The 23,484-nt window shown below is 40.5% G+C and overlaps 1 pseudogene; it reads left to right on the top strand.

Moving 5' to 3' along the window:
- The first annotated feature begins 240 nt into the window (after positions 1-240).
- The window catches only part of LOC129027197 (steroid hormone receptor ERR1-like), a 53,166-nt pseudogene continuing 29,922 nt past the window's right edge, over positions 241-23,484 (top strand).

Below are 23,484 nucleotides of genomic sequence, written 5' to 3'. Positions count from 1 at the left end.
GATCCAGCCCGCCCCTGGGCAGGGTTCAATCCCGCCCTTGCCGAAGTCCGTGGGGCTGGCCTTGGTGGAAGACGCGGAGGGCTCTGTGTCAGGGAAGGGGCTCTGAAGACCACGTGGGGGCGCTCGAAGGGGCCTGGGGCCACCCTCCTCTCTGGGTCAAAGGTCATCGCAACGGCGGGGAGAACTTCCTTTTCCTTGGCTCCCCCCACTCACTTCCTGATAACCCGGTAGCGTCTCCCGCTGGCGTCGGGGCTGGGGGGAGGCGTAGCAACTTTAGGCAACTTCCCAAAGATGTGCGCCGGTTCGGGGCGGGGCGCGGCACCCCCGAGGTGGCGGTCTCTGCGACAGCGGAAGTGTAAGAGTGGACCTGCAGGCCGGTCGCGAGGAGGTGGAGCGGGCGGCCCCCGCCGTGTGCCTGGGATCGGCATGCTGTGGCAGGAGGGCAGCCGCGTGTCAGGTGACCAGCGCCATGTCCAGCCAGGTTTTGGGCGTTGAGCCTCTGTACGTCATGGCAGAGCCGGCCAGGCCTGACAGTCCAGAGGGTTCCTCGGAGACGGAGACCCGAGCCTCCTGTGACCCTGGCCCCTGGTCCAGCTCCCATCCACTGCCTCCCAGGCCACAAGGAAGAGGAGGATGGGGAGGGGGCTGGGCCTGGCGAGCAGGGCGGTGGGAAGCTGGTGCTCAGCTCCCTGCCCAAGCGCCTCTGCCTGGTCTGTGGGGATGTGGCCTCCGGCTACCACAACGGTGTGTCATCCTGTGAGGACTGCAAAGCCTTCTTCAAGAGGACCATCCAGGGAAGCATCAAGTACAGCTGTCCGGCCTCCAACGAGTGTGAGATCACCAAGCGGAGACGCAAGGCCTGTCAGGCCTGCCGCTTCACCAAGAGCCTGCGGGAGTGCGCCTGGACCGCGCCCCGGGTGCGCGGCAGAAATACAAGCGGTGCCAGAGGTGGACCCGCTGCCCTTCCCGTGCCCCTTCCCTGCTGGGCCCCTGGCAGTCGCTGGAGGCCCCCGGAAGACAGGCCCAGTGAATGCACTGGTGTCTCATCTGCTGGTGGTTGAGCCTGAGAAGCTCTATGCCATGCCCGACCTCGTGGGCCCTGATGGGCACCTTCCATCCGTGGCTACCCTCTGTGACCTCTTTGACTGAGAGATCGTGGTCACCATCAGCTGGGCCAAGAGCATCCCAGGCTTCTCATCGCTGTCGCTGTCTGACCAGATGTCAGTACTGCAGAGCGTGTGGATGGAGGTGCTGGTGCCGGGCGTGGCCCAGCGCTCACTGCCACTGCAGGATGAGCTGGCCTTCGCTGAGGACTGAGTCCTGGATGAAGAGGGGGCACAGGCAGCTGGCCTAGGGGAACGGGGGTTTACCCTGCTGCAACTGGTGCGGCGGCTGCAGGCCCTGCGGCTGGAGCGAGGGGAGTACGTTCTACTGAAGGCCCTGGCCCTTGCCGATTCAGACTCTGTGCACATCGAAGATGCCGAGGCTGTGGAGCAGCTGCCAGAAGCTCCGCACGAGGCCCTGCTGGAGTACGAAGCTGGCTGGGCTGGCACCGGAGGGGGTACTGAGCGGCGGCGACCAGGCAGGCTGCTGCTCACGCTACCGCTCCTCCGCCAGACAGCGGGCAAAGTGCTGGCCCATTTCTATGGGGTGAAGCTGGAGGGCAAGGTGCCCATGCACAAGCTGTTCTTGGAGATGCTCGAGGCCATGATGGACTGAGGCAAGGGGTGGGACTGGTGGGGGTTCTGGCAGGACCTGCCTAGCATGGGGTCAGCCCCAAGGGCTGGGGTGGATTTAGGGTCTGGGCAGTGCCACAGCCTGCTGGCAGGGCCAGGGCAATGCCATCAGCCCCTGGGAGCAGGCCCCATACCCTCCCCTCCCTCCTCCTAGGGGGTTTCAGAAGCTGGGAACGTGTGTCCAGGCTCTGGGCACAGTGCTGCCCCTTGCAAGCCATAGCGTGCCCCCAGAGTGTAGGGGGCCTTGCGGAAGCCATAGGGGGCTGCAGGGGATGTGTGGGAGGCAGAAGCCTATCTCAGGGAGGGAAGGAGATGCAGGCCACAGTCTCCCAGTGGGTGATGCTTTTGCTGCTGCTTAATCCTACCCCCTCTTCAGAGCAGAGTGGGACTTGGAGAGCAAAGGCCCATGCCCCCTTTGCTCCTCCTCTCATCATTTGCATTGGGCATTAGTGCCCCCCCTTGAAGCAATAACTCCAAGCAGGCTCCAGCTCCTGGACCCCTGGGGTGGCCAGGGCTTCCCCATCAGCTCCCACCCAGCCTCCTCGGGGGTAGGAGAGCACTGCCTCTATGCCCTGCAGAGCAGTAACACTATATTTTTGGGTTTGGCCAGGGAGGTGCAGGGATATGGGGCAGCCAGAGCCCAGAGCCCTTGGCTGTACAGAGACTCTATTTTAATGTATATTTGCAGCAAAGAGAAACCGCTTTTGGTTTTGAACCTTTAATGAGAAAAAATATATATACTATCAAGCTCAAAAAAGAAAAAACTGTGGAATGCATGATTGACAATATATTTTTTGTTTTTATTTTTTCAAGTAATACCAGTATTGTTTAACTATAGCCAGCACTGACTAAAATTTTTATATTTTCAGAGTTGAAGTCGGTGAAGACATTCATGATTTAAACACCAGATCCTGAAAGGCATTAAATCTACTTTGAAATGAATCTGCAATCAGTATTTCAAAGCTTTTCTGGTAATTTTAGTGATCTTATTTGACTAGACTTTTTCAGAAGTGCTAAATAAGGAATTTTAACAGGTTTTTATTAATGCACAGATAAATAGAAGTATAGTGAGGTCTTTAGCCATTTTATTAAAATAGCTTAAAAGTTTGTAAAAAAAATGAATCTTTGTAATTACTTAATATGTTAGTTAAGAACCCATCAAGCTTATATTTGTTGGACTTACAACTTATTTTAAATGCATTTATGTTTTTTGACACTATTCAGTGGGAATGTGTAAGCTAGCTAATTCTTGTTTTCTGATTTAAAGCACTTTTAAATCTTATCCTGCTCCCTAAAAACAAAAGGTTTTGATCACAAGGGGAAATGTAAGAATGTTAACCCTGTTTTTCAGAAGGGCTACTGTTAATTGCACATAAACATGAAATGTGTTTTCCCACTGTCTCACGGAATGCAATATTTCATGGGAGAAACCTGACCAAAATTAGCAATATCGACAACTCTAACAGATTCCAGACAAAATTCAAACTTAATAGTGGTAAAGAAACAGGTTGTTCACTTGTCGTGGTGCAACAATTCTTAAGACTTCTGTTTGAAATTGCTCAATGACTAGAAAAAGACGTAGTAGTTTACCAAAATTGTTCTTCCACCATATGAAAGTAAACAATTCATGCCTTTATAGGGTCAGGCCCACAGTGAATAGGTATGGCGGTTCACAGAATTTTAAAAATAGAGTTAAAGGGAAGTGGTGTACATTCTGGGGGCATTAGGGTAGGGAGATGAATCAAAAAATGCCCTTAGTAATACTTTATATTTAATACTGCAAAAGCTTTACAAATAGAAACCATGTAATTACCTACCTTAGTTCTTTTGTCATAAAAACAATCACTTGGTTGGTTGGATTGTAGCTATTACTTATACAGCAACACTTCTTCAATTAGCAGTCTAGACATTTTATAAACAGAAATCTTGGACCAACTGAAAATATTTCTGACTGTATTAATATTTTAGTGCTATAAAATACTATGTGAATCTCTTAAAAATCTGACATTTTACAGTCTGTATTAGACACACTGTTTTTATAGTGTTTTACTTCTGCCTTAAGATTTAGGTTTTTTAAGTGTATTTTTGCCCTGAATTAAGTGTTAATTTGGTAGAAACTCTGCTTTTAAAAATCATCATTTACTGGGTTCTAATAAATTAAAAATTAAACTTGAAAAAAGAAAGAATAACACTATTTCTCAGGTGGAGAAACATTCCATCTTTCCAAGATGTCCTTCCTTAGTGTTCTGACAGTATAATAGTTGAATATTTTAATATTCCAGCCTGTCATTGGCCTGGATCCTGCTTACGAATGTGGTGGTTGGGACTGTAACATCCCCCAAAACTGGGAAGGCGTCGAGAGACCAAAGAATAATTTGGGCAAGTCCAACTTGATGAATATATGAGTTTACTAGGACTTACATACTGGACATTCCTGAGCAGCTCTAGAGTCACCCTGCCTCCCATCTCTAAGCTGCCTTTCAGCTAATGTTCTGACTGTTTGCTTACTCTGTGTGCACGATGACAGTGTTTTCTTTGACATGTTCTCAGGTATGCCCTGGGATGTTTGGGTTCTCAGGGATCCCTGCTCCTCAGCTGGGCACCAGGGCCTTGGCTCCCTGCCCAGCCTTCAGGATCCAAGCAACACACATACACTCTTAAGTAACCTGGTGGGGGACACATCACACTACAGTTGTCAATATTGCTAGTTTTGGTCAGGTTTCCCCCATGAAGTGTTGCATTCTGTGAGACAGTGGGAGGTAAGTACTACCAATTACCGAATCCAGAGGTTCAGATTAGCTACTAATTTGGGTTAGAACATTAATAATCAACTACCATTTACAGTGTATCTCTATGCTATTACATAAAAAAGATATACTGGTTCCTGCCCTTAGGCAGCTTACTGCCTAGAAGAGGAGATAGCATTTATAAAAAAAACTTACTGAAGTGACTTAGTGGTTGTTCAGTAGATGGGAAGAACATTCAAGGAATATATTTAACAGACTTGTAGTGTTTTCTTTGGGTAAGAAATTTGCCATTTTAAGTCTAAAAGAGAAATAAGAGTGTCCTCTTGCTTGACATTAAATTTGGTTTACTAGTAAAATCAATGAAGAAACTCAATACAAATTGTCTCCAGCATATAAGTGATGAACATTTCTAAAGAATAGAAGTTAGTTTTTTGGATCTTGTAGAAATAATGTTGTGTATGGACTTGGGAGGCTGAGACAACAGGATGGCTTGTGACTAGGAGTTCAAGACCAGCCTGAGCAACATAGTGAGCCCCTTTCTCTAAAAAGTAGAAAAAAATTATCCAGGCATGGTGGTACATGCCTGTAATCCTAGCGACTTGGGAGGTTGAGGTGGCAGGATCACTGGAGCCCAGAATTTGAGGCTGCAGTGAGCCATGATTATGCCATAACACTCCATCCTAAGCAACAGAGTGAGATTCCAACTCAAAGGCGGGGGAAAAAAAGAATGTTGTATATGATAGATAAGTTCCTAGGCTGGCCTCCAAGGGCTCATTTAATCTTTCTACCAGTTACTTATACAAACTTTTGATTTTCCCCCTATTTAATATACCATTAGGGGCTGTATCTCATTCACGTAGCACCTACTCATGTGGCTTACAGATCATAGGAACTAGTTATCTTAAATCTTAAATTCTTTTTTTGAACAAATTGTACTATAAAATATACATCTATAGAGGAAAGAAGTTAATTCAGTGTTTGTTCATTTCAACTGAAAGTGAAGCTGAAAGAACAACCCCCTTCTTGTTACGAAGGGAATGCGAAAACTGCATTCTCTTGTGTATGATAAAAAGGAAGTAAGTGCAAAATGCATAGGGACAATGACTCACCTCTCCCCAGCTCAAATGGTTAAGCATGCATCGGAAAGGAGTTTGTTGGCTGGGCGCAGTGGTTCACGCCTGTATTCCCAGCACTTTGGGAGGCTGAGGTAGGTGGATTACCTGAGGTCAGGAGTTCAAGACCAGCTTGACCAACATGGTGAAACCCCGTCTCTATTAAAAATACAAAAATTCGCTGTGCATAGTGGCGGGCGCCTGTAGCCTCCCAGCTACTTGAGAGGCTGAGGCAGGAGAATCACTTGAACCTGGGAGGTGGAGGTTGCAGTGAGCCAAAATTGCACCATTACACTCCAGCCTGGGCAACCAGCAAAACTCCGTCCCGCCCCACAAAAAAAAAAAAAAAAGAAAGAAATTTGTTGTTGTCAGGGCAGCTGCTGTTGTTCAGCCAAAAGAGATGCTTGAAGATTCTTGAGATTCTTGAAGGAGCCAGCTTACTTTTTAAAATAAAAAAATCTTATTTCTAAAACTGAAGTTAGTTGGCAAGGAAGCACTGAAGTTTTATGTATTCTATCAAACAGTATCAAATGATTATACTCTAGTATTTCCTCTAGTGAGGAAAATAGCACACAAGTTTATGTAATAATTTACTCTAATGAAGGTACTGTTTGAATATGCTATACTTGCATGAGTCTAAAGAATGGTTTTTGTTCCCAATTAAGTACAAGAATAGCAAAATGTGGAAATGTAAATTTAGCAATTGTTCACTGTTGTTTTCTCACCACATCAAATAATGCTGGAAATATAGTTGGCATTCAGTAATTGTTTTTAATTGACTGATTGAGTGAGTTATTCTGTTCCATGATTCCCATGTCTTGTTCCACACTAAGTTCTTACCACTGCTACAGAGGATATAGTCATAGGCCCTACTGGTTATCCTAGAGTCGACAGGCAGTATAGCTTAATAGAAAGAGTGTTGGTGTTGTGTAGAACTGGATTCAAATTCAGGTTCTGCCACACTAACCTTTCCCCACCTATAAAATGAGGGCTAGTACATACATCTCAAGGATTAAATGAGGTAATCTGAGAAAGTGTCAGGCATAGTGCTTGGAACATAGTATATATTTAATAAATGCTTGAGGTGCCTGGAACATAGTACATATTTAATAAATGCTTGCAACTATTAGCAAGTGTAAAAATATAGTGATGATCCTAATGATGGTGGAAAAGGCGTAGATCAGTCAGTGACCACCAAGTAAAAGATAACTGAGACAATTAAGTTTTTTTAGTGGTGTGATTGCTCTGTAAATGTGGCTAGTTAAGGCTAACAACTGATTGTTTCCCAGTATCAGATGATCTAGGCCAAAATACTTAAAATCTAGCAGTCAGTGTGTGGTTAGACACATTTCTGCACATGAAGGCTCAGAAACAGATTCAGAAAAGCAAAAGAGATAAAATAAGGCTTACACAGTTAGAAGAGTAAATGAGCTATTTGTTGATATGCTTTAGTGGGCTTGGCAAGAGTGAGTAAAGAGGTAAGCTGGAGGATAGATCATATGAATCTATGCCTCTAACCCAGAAATGGTGTTCCTAGGAATTTGTTCTAAGGACATATTACAGATAGGCACAAAAGTGTAACTACAAGGTTATTTGTCATTATAGTATTTAAAAGAGAAAATATAAATGATCAAAATATTCAACAGTTGGGGATTGTGAGATATATATATATATATAAAATGGGATACTGATGCAAGCATTCAGTGAAAAAAGTATATTACCAAGCCATACAATCCTCATTTATTTAATTTAATTTAATTAATTAATTAATTAATTTATTTATTTATTTATTTATTTTTTGAGACAGAATCTTGCTCTGTCGCCTAGGTTGGAGTGCAGTGGCATGATCTTGGCTCACTGCAAGCTCCGCCTCCTGGGTTCACGCCATTCTCCTGCCTCAGCCTCCCGAGTAGCTGGGACTACAGGCCCCCGCCACAACACCCAGCTAATTTTTTGTATTTTTAGTAGAGACGAGGTTTCACTGTGTTAGCCAGGATGGTCTCGATCTCCTGACCTTGTGATCCACCTGCCTCGGCCTCCCAAAGTGCTGGGATTACAGGCGTGAGCCACCATGCCCGGCCGATCCTCATTTATTTTAAAAAGTGAGATCACACAGAAAAAAATAAGAAAGATCAAAAATGTTGGTAAAAATAACTAAAGAATAAAAATATAGGGAAAAAGGTAGCCAAGGGATAGATATTGTTATTCATTTTCTTTTTACAACTTTATTAAGGTATAATTTGTGTGCAACAAACTGCACATATTTAAAGTATATAACTTGACTAGTTTTGACAAATATATACACCCATGATACTGCCAGTTATAATTTTGAACATTTTCATGACCCTCCAAAGTTTTCTTGTGTCCATTTGCAATACACACACACACACACACACACACACACACACACAGTATGCAGGCAACCATTGATCTACTGTTACAGTAAATTAGTTTGTATCTTTTAGAATTGCATGTAACTGAAATCACACAGTATGTACTACTCCTTTGCATCTGGCTTCTTTCACTCAGCATAATGATTTGAGATTCATCCATGCTGTTACATGTACTAGTAACACATTTTATTACTGAGTAGTATACAATTGTATGAATGTATCACATTTTTGTACTTATTCACCTGTTAGTGGACATTTGGGTTGTTTCCCAGATTACAACCCACATTTGGCTATTACAAAGAAAGCTGCCATTAACTTTTGTGTACAAATCTTTGTGTGGGCATGTATTATCTCTTGAGTGAGTATCCAGGAATGAAATGCCTATGTTGAATAATAGATATATTTTTAACTTTTTAAGAAGCCATCAAACGGTTTTCCAAGGTGATTGTACCATTTTACATTCCCAGCAGCAGTAACTGGTGGGAATATGGCTCATTCTCCAAAGATGATCTGAAGTTTCAAAAGTAAATAAGTTATTGAAACATGTAATATGATGGTGGTAATTAGCCAACATGATAATATGTTACTCATAGGGTTGGTTGTGAGGATGACATGCACTAATGCATAAAAAGCATTTAAGCACAGAGGAAGTACTCAGTATTCATTAGCAGTTTTATCGTCATTCTGTTAATTTAACTTTTTTGGTTGTTAACAGTAGTACATTAGTGACTAATTTTGATAGACTAAAAATAAAGATAAACAGGCTAGACTTTAAAAACCAGAGTCACATATTGTACAACAAACATTCACATTCATAAAAATACCCTGAAACAAAATACAAATTTATTTTTTTCTTTCCAGTAGAGGGGGGCAGTGATTACCTGGCATTGTTGTAAAACAAAAGTTAAGCTTGCCATTATTGTAGTTACAATTTTTAATATAATTTTTGCAGTTATCTCTTAGTAACTTTTTATTATATACTATTTAATTATGAGTGTCAAGGTCTGAAAAATACATGATCAATTCAGGATTGGTTATAACTTTTTTAAGAAAGATATTTACATTGAGTTGTTCTTACTTAAAATGTCTTTGTTATACAGACACATCACCTTCACTTTGGGATGTGGAATTTGCTAAGCAGTTAGCCACAGTCAATGAACAACCCCTTCAGAATGGGTTTGAAGAGCTGATCCCGTGGACAAAAGAGGGGAAACTGTGGGAGTCCCCAGTTAACAATGAAGCAGGTAAGTGTTAATTTCAGGGGGTTATAAAATTTATTGATTGAAATTATTTCTGCCAGATATTCAGTTTCAGAGTGTAGATACTTACATGAATTTCAAAACACTTTGTAGATATCTTCATGGTGTCCTAAAAGAAATCTGACAAGATTTTTTTAAAAGATGTTAGAATTTCACTTATTTTTAGATGCTTGATAAGGAAAATGAAGAAGTAAAACTATATGGCAAAAATGCGTCATGAATTTCTATGACATAAAAGGACTGAGAACTGCAAATGATTGCAGTTTTCTAATCGCTCAACAGGATATTACTTGGTGAATCTTCTATATATTAAATAAGGGGTGTGAGATTATACTTCAATTTTGGAGAACATTACAACTCCTAAAGTCTCATGCTGGTGTCCTTTAGTCATAAAACCATTGCATTAATGAGGTGCAGGGAACTTGTATGAGCCACTCAAAGCAAAAACATTAGTAGGCTTTGGAAATCTTTGCCAGCATAATATAGATGCTTGGAACTGGCAACAGAATATCATCTACTTCACTGGGTAGTTGTTGGAGATGTTACCTCTTCCTAAATCAAAAGGAAAACAGTATTACTATGCTATTTATTTTTTATGATACCCATGTTGTCATCAGTTAAACATTTTAATTTAATTTATAGAAGTATTTTGAATTATAAAAGATTGATTTACTTTTAGGGTAAGATTAGCTAGAAGTTGGAAAAGCCTGAATAAGTCTTAGGAAAATGTAGTCCATATTTTAACCTTCATAATGTTGTGGTTTCATTGTAAGATCTTAATTTTTGATAATCTTTAATTTGTTGGATTAATAGGTGGAACAGAAGCTTAAATATCAGAAATATTTAGTCTTATATGTAAATAATATAATTAATATAAAGTGTTGCTTTTTATAGGAAAACTTTAGAAACTTACAGATTCTTTTAGCAAATTCTTAATGTTTTGTATATTCATATTTTTGTTTTTGTTTTTTGAGAGGGATTCTCTCTCTGTCGCCCAGGCTGGAGTGCAGTGGCGCGATCTCGGCTCACTGCAATCTCTACCTCCCGGGTTAAGCAATTCTCATCCCCCAGCCGTGTAGCTGGGATCACAGGCGTGCGTCACCACACCCAGCTAATTTTTGTATTTTTAGTAGAGACGGGGTTTCGCAGTGTTGGCCAGGCTGGTCTCAAATTCCTGACCTCAGGTAATCCGCCTGCCTTGGCCTCCCAAAGTGCTGGGATTACAGGCGTGAACCACCATACCCGGCCTGTATATTCATATTGTACCTGCAATAACACAGCATACCGTGTTTCATGTATTACATAACGTATGTATTGCTTAAAGATGGTTCTGTGTTCTGGAAGGTATCAGGGTAAGGTAAAAAGATCAATGCCTTTTTAAGTTGTACCAACCTGAGTACCAGCTCTTTCCATTATTGGCCATTTGCCTTTGAGGAAATTATTTAAGCACCTGGGCCTTAGTTTCCTCTTCTGTAAAATAATATCTGATATTAAGGAAAGATTTGGTCTACTCTTACAACATGTTTGGATTTCATTATTTGAAGAAACTTGGATGTTCCAAGTCCTCATGGTTAAAAACCTGATTTGAAAACCCAGTATTAGGCCGGGCATGGTGGCTCATGCCTGTAATCCTAGTTACTTGGGAGGCTGAGGCAGGAGAATCACTTGAACCCAGGAGGCAGAGGTTGCAGCCAAGATTGCGCCACTGCACTCCAGCCAGGGCGACAGAGTGAAACTCCATCTCAAGAAAAAAATAAATAAATAAATAAAAAAGGAAGAAAGAAAAAGAAACAGTATTGAGGTATAAGAATGTGACTTTACTCAGGAGAGTCAGTGAAGCATAGTGGTTAGAAGTTCAAGATCCTGAGTGAGTTACAGAATTGATCTCTCCAAGCCTCACTTCCTTCATCTCTAAAATGATGGGAATAATAATAATAGGACTTATTGTATGAGATTGGTGTGAGGAGTAAGTGAGGTTAACCAGTAAAGCATCATCACCATCATCATCCCTGTTTCTACGGCAACAACATTGTGAGGGGGTTTGCTTCTGTAACTATTTTCTGTTGTATACAGTAAAATTTTATTTTTCAAAATTTTACTTTATACTGGAACATTTTAAATCTTAGAATATTAACAAGGATAGTATGTATTATCCGGGAACCACCAAACAGGGTGCTGGGAAAGCACGAACTCCTGGTATATTGTCATCAGCAGTGAAACACTTAAGAGCATCAAAATCATGAGTGATCAAACTCCAATGGAATTTATCTTAAATTTGACCTGGTTTCTGAGAAAATTTAATTTCTAAATAGCTAAATTTTCACTTTTTAATTTATGTCTTCTTTTTAAAACTCTCATTTATTTGTGTCTCTAATTTTTGTTTTCTTCCTTTTTTTTATTTCTGACTTTTAGGTTCAGGGGTACATGTGCAAGTTTGTTACATGGGTAACTTGAGTGTCATGGGGGTTTGGTGTACAGATAATTTTGTCACCCAGGTAATCAGCATAATACCTGGTAGGTAGTTTCCCAATATTCATTCTCCTCCCACCCTCCACCCTCAAATAGGCCCCAGTGCCTGTTGTTCCCTTCTTTGTGTCTGTATATACTCCGTGTTTAGCTCCCACTTATAAGTGAGGACATGCAGTATTTGGTTTTCTGTTTCTGCATTAATTCACTCAAGATAATGGCCTCCAGCTCCATCCATGTTGCAGCAAAGGCCATTATCTCATTATTTTTGTAGCTGCATAGTATTCCATGGTGTATATGTCCCCCATTTTCCTTATCCAATCCACCATTCATGGGCACCTAGATTGATTCCATGTCTTTGTGATTGTGAATAGTGCTGCAGTGAACATACATATGCATGTATCTTTATGATAGAATAATTTATATTCATGTGGGCATATACCCAGTAATGGGGTTGCTGGGTCGAATGGTAGTCCTGTTTTAAGTTCTTTGAGAAATCTCCAGACTGCTTTCCACAGTGGCTGAACTGATTTACATTTCCACCAACAGTGTATAAGCATTCCCCTTCCTCTGCAACCTCACCAGCATCTGTTGTTTTCGATTTTTTAATAATAGTCATTCAGACTGGTGTGAGGTGGTATCTCGTTGTGGTTTTGATTTGTATTTCCCAGATGATTCATGACATTGAGCATTTTTCATGTTTGCGGGCCATGTGTATGTCTTCTTTTGAGAAGCATCTGTTCATGTCCTTTGCCCATTTTTTAATAGGGCTGATTGTTTTTGCTTCTTCAGTTGTTTGAGTTATAGATTCTGGATATTAGACCTTTGTTGGTTGCATAGTTTGCAGATATTTTCTCTCATTCTGTAGGTTGTCTGTTTATTGAAATTTCTTTTGTTGTGCAGAAGCTCATTAGTTTTATTAGATCGCACTTGTCAATTTTTATTTTTATTACAGTTGCTTTTTTTTTTTTTTTTTGAGACAGAGTTTTCACTCTTTTTGTAGAGGGGAGAGTGCAGTGGGGCGATCTCAGCTCACTGCAACTTCTGCCTCCCGGGCTTAAGTGATTCTCCTACCTCAGCCTCCCAAGTAGCTGGGATACAGGTGCCCACCACCATGCCCAGCTAATTTTTTTTGTATTTTTCATATAGACAGGGTTTTGCCATGTTGGCCAGGCTGGTCTTGAACTCCTGATCTCAGGTGATTTGCCTGCCTTGGCCTCCCAAAGTGCTGGGATTACAGGAGTAAGTCACCGCACCTGGCCTACAGTTGCTTTTTGACTTTGTCATGAAGTCTTTGCCTGGGCTGTTGTCTAGAATGGTATTTCCTAGATCTTCTTCAGGGTTTTTACAGTTTTAGGTTTCACATTTAAGCCTTTAATCCATCTTGAGTTGATTTTTGTATATGGTCAAATGTGGGGGTCCAATTTCAGTCTTCTGCATATGGCTAGTCTAAGGCTATTTTTGATATGCTTTCCTAGAGTAACTCTCAATTTAGAGGCTTCAGTGGCAAAAGAAGGTCAGGATGGTGTTAATCACACTTTTGTTCCTATTCTTTAGTTGGTTTAAACCTTTTCACTTCTTACATATCCTGTATGATATCTGGAATATATGCTGTAATATGAGGCAAGAAGAACAGTGAGATAAGTTCAAATTACCATAAAACCCTAAAGAAGGGCTCTGTTATTTGGGCAAGTATAGTGTGGAGAAAATTAGGGGAAGTGTAAAGATTATTAGGCATGTGCTAACTGAAAGGTAGCAGGATCTGTTTGCTGTTTTAGATGAGATTATGGCCTGTGAACAAGAGCCTTAAAGTACTGACAGAAAAAGAAATAATAGTTTTGATAATACATAGAAGTGGAAACAACAATTCAAAGTGAAAATGACTGAATTTGGTTCAGTGCTCTACTATGCCCTTCTCAAAAAGAATTGGTCATTGCTATTAACTGCAATTCACCCTTTATTTGTTGTACCATATTTTAAAAGTATTCAATATTTAAAGCAGAATTAGACATAATTAACCTGTCACCTTATTTGATTGTGCATCATATAGAATTTCCTTCTTATGTTTAATGTTTTACTATCTCTTATGTTTTCTTTACTGTATTGTGCTTCTTTGGTTTATTAAACATATTTTAAATTATATAAATAATAATGAAAGTTTACTTGCAAAAAAGTCAAATGGTGTAAAAGAATATCATACTTTACCCCTGATTTCTCTTCTTTTTTTCTGAAATAACCATTGTTGATAGTTTGATATATGTTCTCTCAATCCACATTAAATGGCAGTCACACATTTATCTGCTGTTTTATTTGACTTCCATGGGACCATACTATACATATATTGTCCTGCAGTGTGCATATATATATATATATGTATATATACGTATATTTATTACTTATCAGTATGTCTTGAAAGCATTTCCTTGTCAGTACATAGAGATAGACCTTATTCATTTTATAGTTCTATATGTCCCATTGTTATGAACACAGACCATAATGTCTTTTAATTTACACATGTTCTTGTGTACATGTTTGAATACTTTCAATTCCTAGAAGGGTCAAAGAATAGGTGTATTTTAAATTGCCATAAATACTTACAAATTCTCTTCTGAAATGATAGCTAGTTGACCCACTCCAACCAATTATGTAAAAATCATATTTCTTCACAGTCTAATACTGGATATTGTTAATCTTTCAATGTTCTGGATAAAAACTGATATCAATGGTGTTTTCATTTGCATTTCGCTGATTGATAACCAGATTACACGTCTTTTCATATGTTTATTGGCTATTTGTACTTCCTCTTTGACTTATCTTTTTATGTCCTTTGACTTTCTGTTGGGATCTTTGTTAATTGTGTTTGCAGGAACTCAATATATTATAGGCTTTAATTCTTAAACTCTTACATGTGTTGGAAATATGTTTCCCAGTCTGTCTCTTTGCCTTCTTTTAAAATAATTTGACTTTAAAAATCATAGTAAGCATTTGGTTTAATATAAAAGGTGATAATATAAAGCACAAGGCTTATGAAGCAGTTCTTTTTATCACCTATTAGGCCTGTTCTCAGAGCCAACGTCTTTTAATCTTTTAGATGTATTTTACTTTTTATATTTCTAAATTATATGCTTCTATCTATTTTAGATAACATCTAGTGTGTATATCTTCTCCTCATCCTTCCAATATAGATACATCACAATTTTTTGTTAGACCTGTATTCATTGTTTATACTAATATGACTATGGACAAATGTGTGGGTGTTTTTTTGTTTTGTTTTTTGGTGTTTTTTGAGACAGAGTCTCACTCTGTCACCTGGGCTGGAGTGCAGTGGCAGGATCATGGCTCACTGCAGCCTTGAATTCCTGGGCTCAAGTGATCTTCCCATGTCATCCTTTCTAGTAAGGAGGACCACAGGCACGTTTTTTTTTTTTTCTTTCTTTTTTTTTTTTTTTTTTTTGGAGACGAGGTGTCACTATGTTGCCCAGGCTGGCCTCAAACTTCTGGGCTCAAATGATCTTCCCACCTTGGCCTCCCAAAGTGCTGGGATTACAGGTGTGAGCCAGTGTGCCCAGCCTGCAAAATTGTTTAATGGTAAGACAAAAAATATTCTATGAGTATATATTCTTTTTTTCTTTCTTTTCTTTTCTTTTTTTTCTTTTTTTTTTTTTTTTTTTTTTGAGACAGAGTCTGCTCTGTCACCCAGGCTAGAGTGTAGTGGCACGATCTTGGCTCACTGCAACCTCCACCTCCCGGGTTCAAGCAATTCTCCTGCCTCAGCCTCCCAAGTAGCTGGGATTATAGGCGCCCACCACTATGCCCAGCTAATTTTTGTATTTTTAGTAGAGATGGGGTTTTACCATCTTTGCCAGGCTGGTCTCGAACTCTTGACCTTGTGATCTACCCGCCTTGGCCTCCCAAAATGCTGGGATTACAGGCGTGAGCCACTGCACCTGGCTGAGTATATTTTCTTTCCTGTTCCCCTGTTCCCACCCAAAGTTAACAGTTGCTTTATTTTTTTCCTATTTGTTTTTCCTATATTTCATATAGCCTTTCAAATTCACATGCACAAAAATATTGGATTACCTGTTAATTTCATTTTTTGTCCATGGGTACCAGGAGCTCTCTGTCTGTAGCTGTCATCTATACCCAGGTTTTCTGGCACAACTGTCTTCCTATCATTTTGCCCTCCTCCTGGGACTTTCGTCTCTTCTATGTTGGATACCCTTTCTTTTTGGACCACACATTTTCTTCTCTATCTCATTTTGTTAGAGCACATGCTTTGAGATCCTTGATCTATAAAAACATCTTTCTTCTGTGTTGTTACTTTTTCAATGGTTTACTTGAGGATAAAATTCAAGATTGGAAATAGTTTTATTTCACATTAAGCCTTTGCTCCATTGTCTTTCTTGCTCTGTCACCCAGGCTGGAGTGCAGTGGCGCGATCTCAGCTCACTGCAACCCTCACCTCTCAGGTTCAAGTGATTCTCCTGCCTCATCCTCCCAAGTAGCTGGAATTACAGACGTGAGCCACTGTGCCTGGCCTCTTTTTTTTTTTTGAGACAGAGTCTCACTCTGGTTGTCCAGGCTGGGGTGTGGTGGTGCGTTCTCGGCTCACTGTAAGCTCGACCTCCCAGGTTCAGGTGATTCTCCCGCCTCGGCCTCCCATACAGGCACTCGCCACCATGCCTGGCTAATTTTTTATATTTTTATTAGGGATAGGATTTCTCTATGTTGCCCAGGCTGGTCTTGAACTCCTGGACTCAAGCAATCCACCCACCTTAGCCTCCCAGAATGTTGGGATAATAGGAGTGAGCCATGTTCCTGGCTACGCCACTGTCTTACGTTGTTGAGAATGCTTTTGCCATTTTTTTCCATTCTTATCCTAGATTCATTGTATGTGATCTGTCTCTTTTTTTTTTTTTTTGGTAACTTTTAGCATCTTCTCTTCATAATATTAATAAGTTTCGGGAGAGCTATCCTTGGTAAGGGATTTTATTTGTTTACAATCATTGTTCTAGGCATTATTAGGTAATTTTAAGTAACTTCATTTTTCGATTCTGGCTAAATTTTCTTGTTTTATTTGATAATTTCAGCCTCCCATTTTTTTTTTGTTTTTCTCCTATTGTTCTATGCTCTGGGGACATTCCTTAACTATTATCTTACAACCTCTCCATTGGGTTTTTTGTTTCTTCCACATGCTTCGTTGGGCTGGGTGTGGTGGCTCATGCCTGTAGTCCCAGCACTTTGGGAGGCTGAGACGAGTGGATCACCTGAGGTCAGGAGCTCAAGACCAGCCTGGCCAACATGTCGAAACCCCATCTCTACTAAAAATACAAAAATTAGCCGGGTGTGGTGGTGCATGCCTGTAATCCCAGCTAGCTGGGAGGCTGAGGCAGGATAATTGCTTGAACCCAGGAGGCAGAGGTTGCAGTGAGCCGAGATTGTGCTATTGCACTCCAGCCTGGGCAATGAGAGTGAAACTCCCTCTCAAAAAAACAAAAACAAAAACAAAAACAAACTAACTAAATGCTTTGTTGTTGTTCTTTTTAGTATTATATTTTTTTCCCCAAAGTGTTGGGATTACAGGAGTGAGCTACTGTGCCTGGCCCAGTTTCACTCTCTTGAAGGCTCTGGGCTATAAATGTCACACACCACCTCTGTTTAGGTTCTGCTGGTGATAATTTAAACATATGCCCATGCCTAACCCAATAGGGGCTGGGAAATGTAATGTTGCTGAACAGCTGTGCACAGGTTTTTTTTTCTTTTAAGAGGTGTGGTGTCACTCTGTCTTCCAGGCTGGAGTGCAGTGGTGTGATCACAGCTTATTGCAGCCTCAAACTCCTGGGCTCAAGTGATTGATCCTCCTTCCCCCAGCCTTTCAGGTACTAAGACTACAGGTGCATGCCACAACACCTGGCTACTTTTTAAATGTTCTGTAGAGATGAGGTCTCACTTTGTTGCTCAGGCTGGTCTTAAACTCCAGGCTTCAAACTATCCTCCTGCCTCAGCCTCCCAAAGTGCTGAGATTACAGACATGAGCCACCATCCCCTGCCCATGGACAGATTTTTAATTCATTTACCAAGATAAAAAGCAAGAGTAGATTTTGAGAGATAGGTAGAGTTCCTGCCAAGGAGTCTGTCACTTATGTTAGACACTTTCTTAAAATACCTACTGTTCTTTGAATGTTTATTAATACTTGAGAAGAAGGCCATGAAAAGCTGTTTGTTAGATGCATGAATGGACGGGACTAGTTAACTGGTAGCTTCATTTAAGAGGAATCGGGAAGGAATCTCTTCATGTAGGGACTTCTGTGACACCCTATTTATAATTTTTCTCACTGAGTTTCTCCAATGAGAGCTCTTCCAACCACCTGACTTGAGGCTATAGGCTTTGGCTGCGTGCTGAGAACTGGGTGGGGGAAAAGGATTGGGGTGAGGGGGCTGTCTCACCATTCAGCATAATGACTTTCACTTAATTCTCCTCTTATAAATCCAACAACTTATTTCCTCTTTCCATTTTAATTTATCCAAAAAGTAAACTGCCCATCTTCTTCAGGAATGGAGGAGGATACACATCTAGAGGTACATGTGGGAGATGGGACACGGGAGATCTAACTGTTCCCTAAACCTATTTTCAATTAATCCTCCTGTTTTTTGTTCCTTATCCCCACTCATAACTTCAATGGTACCTGATTCCTCTCTTCTTAAGGCTTTTTGAAGCCTTTTTGCTTCTTGTCTTCCCCTTTTACAGATAGTTTTAGTATCTTCTCATCTGCTAAGTCAGTTACTACTCATTTGTGCACTTTTCATCTTTTACAGTTTTACTCCCATCTCTTGTCTGTTCTTTTTCTTTTCATCTTTGTGCTTTTGTACTTTTTCCTCTTGTCTGGCCATTTGGTAGGTGTTACAAGGGAGCAGAGATTTAAGCACGGATTCAATTTGCCACAGTTTAAGTCCTTGCTGCCTATCGTGTGTGTGTGTGTGTGTGTGTGTGTGAGTGTGCATGTGTGTGTTTTGCTTTTTGTTTTTGAGACAGAGTCTCACTCTATCACCTGGGCTGGACTGCAGTAGCACAATCACAGTTCACCACAGCCTTGAAGTCCAGGCGTAGATGATCCTGTCACCTCAGCTTCTTAAGTATGATAGCTGGGGTGACAGGCGCATGCCACCATGCCCGATTAATTTTTTTTATATATTTGGTAGAGATGGGGTTTTGTCAGGTTGCCCAGGCTGGTCTTGAACTGCTGGGCTCAAGCAGTCTACCTGCCTTGGCCTCCCAAATTCCTGGAATTACAGGCATGAGCCACCGTGCCTGGCCTGGCTGCTTATTTTTTAATATGATAACTTAGAATGTTTAGAATGTTTTTAATGAATAGAGATTTAATTTGTACATAGCTCCATAGCCTTTTTCTATTTAATCTATTTAGAACTTATTTTTGTATATAGTATATCCTCTTTATTGCTCTCTTTTTTTCCTTTGCATCCTATGTGCCAGTACCACTTGGCTGTCATTCATTCATTGATTCATTCAGGAAGGATCTATTCATTCTGCCCTCCTGGAGCATTCTAAGTTAAAAAGACTGTTGATCTACATTATCTTATATTCATATAGCCAATTATACTTTTGAAAAAAATATAATGTTACCAAGATAACATTAACCATCCTTTTTACTTTCAATCTACCTATGTTGTGTTTAAGGTGAATTTCTTATGAACAGCATATAGTTGGTTCATGTTTTTATATCCACTGTACCAGTCTCTGTCTTTTAATTGGTATGCTTAGATTATTTACATTTAAAGTATTATTTTCTATTCATTTTCTCTACTTCTCATTTCTCTGTCTTTTCTTGGCTTTTTTTTTTTTTTTTTTTTGAGACAGGTTCTCACTGTTCACCCAGGCTGGAGTGCAGTGGTGTGATCACAGCTCACTACAGCCTCGATCTCCCAGGCTCAGGTGATCCTCCCACTTCAGCCTTTCAAGTAGCCGGGACTATGGGCATTGCCATCACACCTAGCTAAATTTTGTATATTTTATAGAGACAGGGTTTCGCCATATTGCCCAGTCTGGTCTTGAACTCCTGGGCTCAAGCAATCCTCCTGTCTCAGCCTCCCAAAGTGCTGGGATTATAGGTGTGAGCCATGGCGCCTGGCCTCTTGGCTTCTTGTCAGCTGCCTGAACGTTTTTCACAATTCCATCTTGTTTCATTTATATATTTAAAAATATAATTTGTATGGTATTCTTGATGGTTGCGATTATTTATGAAAATATTCATTAGTGGCCAGGCGTGCTGGCTTACACCTGTAATCCCAGCACTTTGGGAGGCTGAGGGAGGTGGATCAACTGAGGTCAGGAGTTCGAGACCAGCCTGACCAACATGGTGAAACCCTGTCTCTACTAAAAATACAAAAATTAGCTGGAGTGCTGGCAGGTGCTTGTAGTCTCAGCTACACAGGGGCCTGAGGCAGGAGATCACTTGAACCCGGGTGCAGAGGTTGCAGTGAGCCTAGATGGCCTATCGCACTCTAGCCTAGAAGACAAGAGTGAAACTCTCTCTCTTAAAAAAACAAAAAAAGAGGCTGGGTGTGGTGGCTCATGCCTGTAATCCCAGCACTTTGGGAGGCTGAGGCAGGCAGATCACCTGAGGTCAGGAGTTCAAGACCAGCCTGGCCAATGTGGTGAAACCTTGTCTCTACTAAAAATTATAAAAATTAGCCAGGTGTGGTGGCACACTCCTGTAGTCCCAGCTACTTGGGAGGTGGGACAATCGCTGGAGCCCAGAAGGTGGAGGTTGCAGTGAGCTGAGATCATGCCACTGCACTCCAGCCTGGGTGACAGAGCAAGACTCTGTCTTAATTTAAAAAAAAAAAGAAAAAGAAAGACTGAAAATCAATGAAGTAAGTTTATAATCCTAAGATACGAGAAAAGCAACAAGTGTTTTTGTTTTGTTTTGTTTTGTTTTTTTGAGACAGAGTCTTGCCCAGGCTAGAGTACAGTGGCACATAGCTCACTGCTGCCTTGACCTCCTGGGCTCAAGTGATCCTCCCACCTCAGCCTCCCATGTAGCTGGGACCACAGGCTCACACCACCATGCCTAGCTAATGTTTTTATTTGTAGAGACAGTGTCTCACCGTGTTGCCCAGGCTGGTCTTGAACTCCTGGGCTCAAGCTATTCTCCTGCTCAGCCCCTCAAAGTGTTGGGATTACAGGCATGAGCCACCATGCCTGGCCTACATGAAATATATGCTTATTTGGTTTTGATTTTTACACTTTTATGAGGCCAAGATGAACCCCCATTACCTCCCAAAAAGGAACATCCTACTAGCTTCACATTAGAAATGGAATATTTACACAATATAAACAGAGAAAACTGAGATGGGGTGATTAGGAGATTTAATAAGTCAGAGTAAATCTTAAAGGGAAATAGAATGAAATGTCTAAGGTAAAGGCAGAAATTAATAGAAATAGTATAATAGGATCCATAAAGTCAAACACTAATTCATTTAAAAAAACTAATAAATTTCTGTCCAGATTTATTTTTTTAAAAAGCTAAGTTTTAAAAAGGACCATAGTATGGCTGTCACCTTGATTACAGCCTTGTGAGACCCTCAGCAGGAGACTCTCAGAAACTGTGAGAGTTGCTCACGTCTGTAATCCCAGTGACTTGGGAGGGAAATGGAAGGATTGCCTAAGCCCAGGAATTGGAGGCTGCAGTGAGCTATGATCGTGCCACTGTATTCCATCCTGAGTGACAGAGCAAGACCCGTATCTAAAAAAAATTTAAAATGTGAATAACTATTGATGTGGTAAAGATTAAGAGATTTATTTTTAAAGAAGCTATTATGAACAATTTCATGGCAACAAATTGGAAAATTTCATGGGCAAATTACTCAAAACTATGTTATCAAAATAATTTTAAAGGAAAAACTGAATAATCATTAAAGAAATTTGATTGGGATTTTAAAATCTTCCCAGAAAACAAATCCTAAACTCAGAAAAGTTTTCATGAATGTTCTACTGAACATTCAGGAAAAAAATAATTCCAATCTTATATAAATTATTCCAAAACATAGAAAAAGAGGAAGCACTCCCCAATTAATCTCAATCATGGAGACAAATTTGAAAAATCCAAAGCAAGATAGTAAAGCAAATTCAGCAATGACTAGAAATATTGTCAAGTTGAGTTTGTTCCACAATGTCAGGGCAATTTAACAATGGAGGAAAAAGATCACACATTATCTCAAAAGATGCAGAAAAAAAAGTTTGGTAAACCTTGGCAGCCATTTATAATTTTTAAAAAAATAAATCTTAGAAAACTTGGAGTAGAAGAGAACTTTTTAAACCTGATAAGTGGCATTTACAAAAAGCTTACAGCAAATATCTTACTTTATGCTGAAGTACTAAATGATTTCCTTTAAGATTATAAATAAGAGCAGGATAATCACTATCATGATTTCAGCATTGTACTGGGGGCCTAGCCTGTGCAGTATAGCAAGAAAAAAAGTGATTAGGATTGGAAATCCACCCTATAGTAACCCCAAGTAAATCACAACCTCTCTTTGAGTGTGGATGAGACCTGAGACATGCTTCCAACAACAGAATATGGCTAAGGTGATGGGGGTAGTCACTCCTTTGATTGGTTCATGTTATATGGCAAAAGTAATGGAATAGTTACTCTTGTGATTATGTTATGTTACAGAAGACTGCTTGTTAGCGGACTAGAGTGCGCTATCATGTTGTAAGAAGGCCTGTGAATGAGCCACCTGGCAAGAAACCTTGGGGACCACTAGGAGCTGATGGAAAACCCCCAGCTGACAGCCAGAACAAGGCAGGGACCTCCATCCTACGGCTTCAGATAACTGAATCCTGCCAACAACCACCTGAGCTTAGAAGAGGATGCTAAGTTTTAAAAAGGACCACAGTCTGGCTGTCACCTTGATTACAGCCTTGGGAGACCCTGAGCAGGAGACTCTTGAGAAAATAAGTGCATGTTTTAAGCCACTAAGTGTGAGGTTATTCATTATGCACCAGTAGACAGCTAATAAAGGAAGAAAGAAACAAACCTGTTATTAGAGACTATTACATAGAAAACAAAAGAATCTGTGGCTAAATCATAAGAATTAACAGAATTTATTTGGCACTTTTGCAGTTGCATTTCTATATGCTAGCAACAAACATGTAAAAATATAATTTATAAAAAGTTAACATTTACAGTAGCATCAAAAATATAAATAAATAAAATCTTAATAAAATATATGCAAGAAGATTTTGAGTAAGATGTTTTAAAACTTTAATGAAACACAGATTAGTAATAAAAATAATAAAGAGATATAGGCTGGGCGCAGTGGCTCACGACTGTAATCCCAGTGCCTTGGAAAGCTAAAGCCGACAGATCACCTGAGGTCAAGAGTTTGAGACCAGACTGGCCAACATGGCAAAACCCCATCTCTACTAAAAATACAAAAGTTAGTTGGGTGTGGTGGCACACGCCTGTAGTCACAGCTACTTGAGAGGCTGGGGTGGGAGGATCGCTTGAACCTGGGAGGTTGAGGTTGCAATGAGCTGAGATTACGCCACTGCACTGCAGCCTGGGTGACAGAGCTAGACTTTGTCTCAAAAAAAAAAAAAAAACCATAATAATAATAATAAAGAGATTTAATTGGGTAGATAAGTTCTAGAATAAAGAGGCTCAACATCATGAAAATGTGATTCTTTCCATATTAATCTCTAGATTTAATGCGGTTTCGTACAAAATTCCAATGGGATTTATTTTATT

This window comes from Pongo pygmaeus, chromosome 14, assembly GCF_028885625.2.
Source record: "Pongo pygmaeus isolate AG05252 chromosome 14, NHGRI_mPonPyg2-v2.0_pri, whole genome shotgun sequence".
NCBI lineage: Eukaryota > Metazoa > Chordata > Mammalia > Primates > Hominidae > Pongo > Pongo pygmaeus.
The sequence above is the reverse complement of the archived record's forward strand: the minus strand, read 5'-3'. Positions and strand labels throughout refer to the sequence as shown.